Source organism: Pongo abelii, chromosome 13 (genome assembly GCF_028885655.2).
Source record: "Pongo abelii isolate AG06213 chromosome 13, NHGRI_mPonAbe1-v2.0_pri, whole genome shotgun sequence".
Classification (NCBI taxonomy): Eukaryota; Metazoa; Chordata; class Mammalia; order Primates; family Hominidae; genus Pongo; species Pongo abelii.
Genome location: NC_071998.2, coordinates 85,953,102 through 85,960,223, shown reverse-complemented (window position 1 = coordinate 85,960,223; position 7,122 = coordinate 85,953,102). Strand labels below are relative to the sequence as shown.

The following is a 7,122-nucleotide window of genomic DNA, read 5'->3' as shown; positions in this document are numbered from 1 at the left end:
CATGGACTTGATGCGTTTCAAACCATTGCAGTTATCTTATTGATGCTCAAATTGTCCCAGTAGAAACTTCAATTTGGTTCCTGAGTCCCTTGGTTGTGGCTCTAATAATCTTCAATAGCTTCTTTGCTTCCTGGCATAAGAAACTTCAGGCATGGCCAGGCGCGGTGGCTCACACCTGTAATCCCAGCACTTTGGGAGGCGAAGGCAGGTGGATCACCTGAGGTCAGGAGTTCAAGACCAGCCTGACCAACACAGTGAAACTCTGTCTCTACTAAAAATACAAAATTAGCTGAGTGTGGTGGCACACACCTGTAATCCCAGCTACTTGGGAGGCTGAGGCAGAACCTAGGAGGCAAAGGTTGCCGTGAGCTGAGATCATGCCATTGCACTCCAGTGTGGAAAACGAGCAAAACTCCACCTCAAAAAAAAAAAAAAAAAAAAAAAAAGGACGGGTGTGGTGGCTCATGCTTGTAATCCTAGCAGTTTGGGAGGCAGAGGCAGGTGGATCACTTTAGGTCAGGAGTTCAAGACCAGCCTGGCCAACATGGTGAAACCCCATCTCTACTAAAAATACAAAAATTAGCAGGGCATGGTGGCACATGCCTGTAATCCCAGCTGCTCAGGAGACTGAGGCAGCAGAATCGCTTGAACCCAGGAGGCGGAGTCTGCAGTGAGCAGAGATCATGTGCCACTGCACTCCCACCTGGGCAACAGAGCGAGACTCTGTCACAAAAAAAAAAAAAAATCTAATTTACAAAACAAAGTATAGTGAGGAGAAGTCTAACTCTTACTCTCTGTACCCCCGACCTTTACCCCCCTCTTTCTTCTACTATAGGTAACCACTTAAAATTTTTTTTATCATTTATATTTCCATTGTTTTTATAAAATTCCAATGGAATTGACATTTAACATATTGAATAAACTCCACCTTGCTCTTTTTACTTAACAAGATATCCTGAAGATTACCACAGTCTTAGAGATAGTGAACATTCATTTTTATAGCTATAGTGCTGCATTGTGTGGATATCCCACAGTTTCTTTAAACTGGCGCAAACTGATGGGCATCTGGGTTGTTTCTAGTCTTTTGCTATGCCAAAAAACAACTGTGTGTGTATGTGCATATTTTCACATTTTTGCCAATGTATCCTTAGAATAAATTCATAAGATTTGGAGTCAAAGTCTATCTTGTTTTGCTAGATACTGTAAACTCCTTCCCATGGAGGTGAAGCCCCCTGCATTGACGCTTCCCCTGCAACTCCAAGAGAGTATGTTGTCAAACTCTTGGATGTTTGCCAACCTCATAGGTAAGAAATGATATCTCAGTGAAGTTTTAATTTGTATTTCTCCTATGATGAGCAAAGTTGAACATCTTTTCATAAATTTAAGAGACAGTTGCATCTCTTTTCCTGTGAACTGTTTGTCCTTATCTCTAGCTCATTTTTCTATATGACTGTTGCTTTTTCTGTTCTGTTTTCAAAAGCTCATATTTGTCTGTGTTATAAATTAGGAATATTTTTTCCCAATGAGTCATTTGTTTTGCTTATTTTTTTACCTGCAAAAATATTTTGTATTCATGTGTCTAATACATCAACCTTTCCTTCTATTGGTTCTGGGTTTTAAAACCAGAAGTTTTCTCCACTTTCAGATTAAAAATAAATTCACCCATTGGCTCAACACAATATTTTTAATGATCATCCCCATCTCCAAGGGATCTTCAGTCCCTTGGAGAATATACAAAAGCAGCCTCCTGTCCAGTCAGTTCACTTAATGGAAGCAGTCCACCTCTCATTTTAAAAATTAAACACCTTTGTTTGTATCCTCTCTGATTTCCTTGAGCAGTGGTTTGTAGTTCTCCTGAGGAAATCCTTCACTTCCCTTGTTAGCTGTATTTCTAGGTATTTTTTCTCTTTGTAGCACTTAGGAATAAGAGTTCATTCAAGAAGAACTACAAAACCCTGCTCAAGGAAATCAGTGAAGACACAAACAAATGGAAAAACATTCCATGATCATGGATAGGAAGAATCAATATTGTGAAAATGGCCATACTGACCAAAGTAATTTATAGATTCAATGCTGTTTTCATTCAACTACCACTGACATTCTTCACAGAATTAGAAATAACTATTTTAAAATTCATATGAAACCAAAAAAGAGCCCATATAGCCAAGACAATCCTAAGCAAAAGGAAGAAAGCTGGGAGCATCACACTACCAAACTTCAAACTACACTACAAGGCTACAGTAACCAAAACAGCATGGTATTTGTACAAAAACAGACACATAGACCAATAGAACAGAACAGATAACTCGGAAATAAAACCACACACCTACAACCATTTGACCTTTGGCAAACCTGACAAAAACAAGCAATTGGAAAAGGATTCCCTATTTAATAAATGGTGCTGGGAGAACTGGCTACCCATATGCAGAAAACTGAAACTGGAACCCCCTCCTTACATCTTACAAAAAAATTAACATAAGAGGGGTTAAAGACTTAAATGCAAAACCCAAAACTATAAAAATCCTAGAAGAAAATCTAGGCAATACCTCAGGGCACAGGCACAGGCAAAGATTTCATGACAAAAATGCCAAAAGCAATTGCAACAAAAGCAAAAACTGATATATGGGATCTAATTAAACTAAGGAGCTTCTGTACAGAAAAATAAACTATCAACAGAGTAAACAGACAACGTAAAGAATGGGAAAAAAATTTTGCAATCTATCCATCTGACAAAGGTCTAATATCCAGAATCTACAAGGAACTTAAATTTACAAGAAAAAAACAAACAATCCCATTAAAAAGTGGGTGAAGGACATGAACAGACACTTCTCAAGAGAGGACATCTGTGCAGCCAACAAACATGAAAAAAGTTCAACATCATTGGTCATTAGAGAAATGCAGATCAAAACCACAACAAGATATCATCTCATACCAGTCAAAATGGCAATTATTAAAAAGTCAAGAAACAACAGATGCTGGCGAGGTTGCAAAGAAAAAAAGAATGCTTTTACACTTGGTGAGAGTGTAAATTATTTCAACCATCGTGGAATACAGTGTGGCCATTCCTCAAAGATCCAGAAACAGAAATACCATTTGATCCAAATAGGATGTAAGCAATACCATTACAGGGTATATACCCAAAGGAATATAAATCATTTTATTATAAAGATACATGCATGTGTATGTTCATTGCAGCACTATTCACAATAGCAAAGACATGAAATCAACCCAGATGTCCATCAAAGATAAGCTGGATAAAGAAAATGTGGTACATATACACCATGGAATACTATGCAGCCATAAAATAAAACAAGATCATGTCCTTTGCAGGGACATGGATGGAGCTGGAAGCCATTATCATCAGCAAACCAACACAGGAACAGAAAACCAAACACCACATGTTTTCACTTATAAGTGAAAGCTGAATGATGAGAACACATGGACACATGGTGGGGAAACCACACACACTGGAGTCTGTCACGGGGAGCAGGGATAGGGAGAGCATCAGGGAGAATAGTTAATGCATGCTGGGCTTAATACCTAGGTGATGGGTTGATCTGTGCAGCAAACCACCATGGCACATGTTTACCTATGTAACAAACCTGCACATCCTGCACATGTACCCTAGAACTTAAAAGTTGAATAAATAAATAAATAAATAATAAAAATTAAACACCTGATGTAGTTCATGCAGTCACTCTCCTAATTTTGTTCTTTCACACACATGAACCCTTAGATCATGCAGACAAAGCACAGAGATAGGTGTGAATATGTCATTATGTTTCTCCTTCACAGAACTCCCTTGGGCCACCTGTAGTCATGACGTCAGATGGTAACTAAACCATCAATTGCTCCAAATGCCAAGAGAGCTAGAGTCAAGGCATTTGTTCCCTCTCTATTCAGGGAGTGAATGGCAAAGGAAATATAGGTGTAATGGGGTATTGGATTCTCTCCAGGGTTAACATATCTGACATGTGGCCAGGGTGAGTGGAGGGGACTCACAAGGGTGTTTTGTGGGAGCTTTTATGAAACAGAGAATTTCAGTAGAAAAAGCAGCTGCAGCCAGCTGCTGAGGGAAACTGCCCCGTGCCCTGGCATCATGGGCGTGGCCTGTTTGTTTTGTGAAGTACATCCAACTTAAGAAAGGGAGAAAAGTTTCTTACTTCTCTTTCCAGAGATATATCATGTTTCCCATCAAAATATTTCTTTGTCAAGATGCTTTTGGAAGAATGACTTCCACAACTGCAGTTGGGTATGTGGTTAGACAATGGCTTCACTTCTTTGGATCTCAAACTAAGGCCACAGAAAAGGCCTGAATTTTTTCACATTGAAAATAAATAGGTATTCGATAATCATCTAAGAGGAAATAATAAACAGGCATAGCTAGCTTTTTTATATGTATTTCTTATATGTAATTATGTGTGTGTGTGTGTGTGTGTGTGTGTAAACTGGTTTATATCTTGAAACTTAGTGGCCAGGCACAGTGGCTCATGCCTGTAATTCCAGCACTTTGGGAGGCCAAGGCGGGCAGATCACTTGAGGTCAGGAGTTCAAGACTAGCCTGGCCAACATGGTGAAACCCTGCCTCCAACAAAAATACAAAAATTAGCCAGGTGTGGTGCCAGGTGCCTGTAATCCCAGCTACTTGGGAGGCTGAGGCAGGAGAATCACCTGAACCTGGGGGGCAGAGGTTGCAGTGAGTCGAGATTGGGCCACTGCACTCCAGCCTGGACAACAGAGCAAGCCTCCATCTCAAAAAAAAAACAGTAAGAAGAAATACAAATAAGATGTGAGAAATTATGTAAGAAATACATATAATAAGAAATATATATAAATAATGTGTTTATTATATAACTAAAGTACGTGTTTTATATATATTGTGTATATATATATAGTGTGTATATATGTGTATAATTGGTCTGTTTGCTTTTTTAACAGGCAATCCAGGTAATTCTATGCAGTTTTCCTCATATCACACTTTTTGAAAAACTCTGCTCAAAAGCTGAATTCCTCCAAAAGTCTACCTTCTCAAATTTCTTGAATTGCTGTCTTTGCCTCCAGGTCCTGAGACACTATGACACTGATGACTGTTTTGGTGACTGTTCTATCCCTGGCGTCCAGCACAATGCCTGGCATTTAATATGTACATAATATACATTTGATGAATTAAGGAATAAAAATCTGGGATAAGTGGATATCCACAGGCAAAACACCCCTCCTCACACCATACACAAAAATCAACTTAAAATGGATCAAAGACCTAAATATAAGAGCTAAAACCATAACACTCTTAGCAGAAAACACAGGGAGAAATCTTTGTGACTTTGGAATAGGCAATGAATTCTTAAACATGACACCAAAAGCACAAGAAACTAAAGAACAAAGTAGATAAATTGGGCTTCATCAAATATAAAGACTTCTGTGCGTCAGAGGACACTATCAAGAAAATGAAGCCAGCCCACAGGGTGGGAGGAATAAACATCTATCGCAGCGTTCTCCTCCACGCCTCCTATAAAAATATTCCCCGTGCTGACCACAACCACTGCTCCTCCTCCCTGCTTCCCTCGCCTTCTGCCTCTGGTCCTTTCTTTGCCACTACTTCTCCTCTTCTTTCTTTCTTTTCTCTGTTCTCATCTGTTTCTCTCTCTTGTTCTTATTCTGTGTTCAGGAAATGCAAGTTATATTTCTGATTTTTATAAACAGGAATCTTTTTAAATAATATCACTAGAGAATCTGAGAGTTAAACAGCCTGGGTACCAGAGTCTACACTACAGCCTGCCTACTTCTGTACCCCTCTCCCTGGCTTATGAACAGGCACACACAAAGTAGGCCTTTGATCTTGAAAGCCTAGGGATCCCACTGGGACGAGGATAACTATTTATCTCTATTTGCTTTTTTCTGCTGGGGCCTGGTTTCTGGCTTGCTCAATGCCCTATTTGGACAAAGACCAGTCAGGTCAGGAAAAGATCACTCCACAGTTCCAGCCCTGAAAACATGCAGGAGGCGCCTCTAAACAGTTCCCATATAAATTTTAAAAGAGTCATCTTAGTACACTATCAATGTAAGGAAATGTGTAGGAAGAAAAGACAGTCTATGTCCTCATGATAAGTTAGAGAAGAAACCAAATATGGAACATTCTCTTATGAATTTCTTCCCATACACTCACCCAAGACAACAAACATTTTAGAATGTTCTAAGAAGCTATCTGGTGGCTTCAGTGGATGAAAATGTAAAGGGTTTGAGGCTCAAAGACCAAGACTTTCAAATCCTATGACCCAAGCCTCACTTTCCTCATCTGTAAAGGCAAGATAAAAACTTACTTTACAGAGTTGTTAAAAAGATTTACTGATTTAATGTGTGTCAATCACAGGGCATGGTTCCTAGAATGTGGTTAAGCACTTCAATTTTGGTAGAAATACCACTGTCTCTCTACTAATGACTCTGGGGTTCCAGAGCTCCAGGTCACCGTGTTCTTTGCTCCTAAACGAGAAGCCATAGAAAAGAAGAGAAGCTGTTCTCTGGCTCTAAAATGGAGACCAGCTTCTGAAAAGGGGGCATGTATCCATCTCTTCCACAAACCAAATTTTATCATGCATTGGTAGACAAGATCTACCAAAAGCCAGTTCCAAGTTCCATTGGGGCATATTATGTAGAGGGAAGGGACAACGGCAGATTCCCTAAGCTGCTGCTTTCTGCAAAGATGAACAATGACTTGTGCAAACAGCTCAGGCAGGCAGGCAGAAGTCTATAGCCCCAACTGTTGCCATGACCACTCATCACCACTGTCACCTCCCCCACTTCCACTGTACTGCCACCACTACCCTTGTGGCCATCACCACCTCCACTAATATCATCAGCGCCATCACCATGACCAATATCTCTTCTCCTTCCCCACATTACAACCACCACCACCACCACCACCATTATCATCACATGACATCAATCAAGACCCTAGCTGCTAGAAAAAGAATGGCTAAAGGTAAATCTGTCTAGCACGAAGTTTTAAAGAAAGTTTTATTGGAGAACTTTTGAATCACCTGTGCAATGTGTCACACCCATCTCTCAGCATGTACAAAAACAGCCCCACCTATAGCTACTTACTGCAACAAATGCCACCAAGCT

General features: G+C 39.9%; 1 protein-coding gene and 1 long non-coding RNA gene across 17 annotated transcripts in view; both read right to left on the bottom strand.

The window, feature by feature from the left end:
- Nucleotides 1-7,122, bottom strand: part of AOPEP (aminopeptidase O (putative)) — a 369,731-nt gene that overhangs the window by 257,134 nt on the left and 105,475 nt on the right. The window lies entirely within an intron of this gene.
- The window catches only part of LOC129047930 (uncharacterized), a 72,913-nt gene that overhangs the window by 41,880 nt on the left and 23,911 nt on the right, over nucleotides 1-7,122 (bottom strand). The window lies entirely within an intron of this gene.